General features: G+C 46.2%; 1 non-coding gene across 1 annotated transcript; it reads left to right on the plus strand.

Annotated features, from left to right (window-relative positions):
- The first annotated feature begins 461 nt into the window (after nt 1–461).
- LOC127151869 (U4 spliceosomal RNA) lies at nt 462–602 on the plus strand. The gene has a single exon (XR_007824971.1). It is a non-coding gene; the product is annotated as a U4 spliceosomal RNA (small nuclear RNA).

Consider the following 602-nt stretch of genomic DNA (forward strand, 5'->3'; position numbering starts at 1 on the left):
TTGCCATCTGACCAAGTATAGTGATAGAATTGTACTTCACAACCTTGTACCAGAGTGTCAGAATGGTAGAGAGGTCTAAGGTGCCAGACTCAAGGAGTTTTCACCTTCTCAGTTGTTGAGGTTTCTGGTCTCTGAGTGGAGGTGTGGGTTCAAATCTCACTTCTGGCAAATGTTTGTTTTGAGTGACCAGACTAGAATTAGAATTGGAAGTAATGTGGAGACATTAACACTGGTTTTACAGACAAGGCTTAAGACTAGTCCCACACTAAAATGCAAGTTTGAGCTGTTTCAACTGAAAGAAACTTGAATTGATCTTAAAATACGTCAGTGGCCTTAGGCCGTAGACACACCGTGGAGCCACACGTGCCAGGAGGCTGATTGCGCGGCAGTTTGAAGCTTGTTACCACCTTGTCGGTTCACGTCCACATAGGAGCACGTGAGAGGTCGCACCCGTCAGCGGCATTCTTTCGCAGAGGCAATATCGTAGCTTATGAGGTTCATCCGAGGCGCAATCATTGCTGATTGAAAACTTTACCCAATACCCCACCGGGATGACTTGAAATACAGTCAGCCTTGGCAATTTTTGCCAGTCTGTCTGGAGG

Source organism: Labeo rohita, chromosome 20 (assembly GCF_022985175.1).
Source record: "Labeo rohita strain BAU-BD-2019 chromosome 20, IGBB_LRoh.1.0, whole genome shotgun sequence".
In the NCBI taxonomy this organism is placed as follows: domain Eukaryota; kingdom Metazoa; phylum Chordata; class Actinopteri; order Cypriniformes; family Cyprinidae; genus Labeo; species Labeo rohita.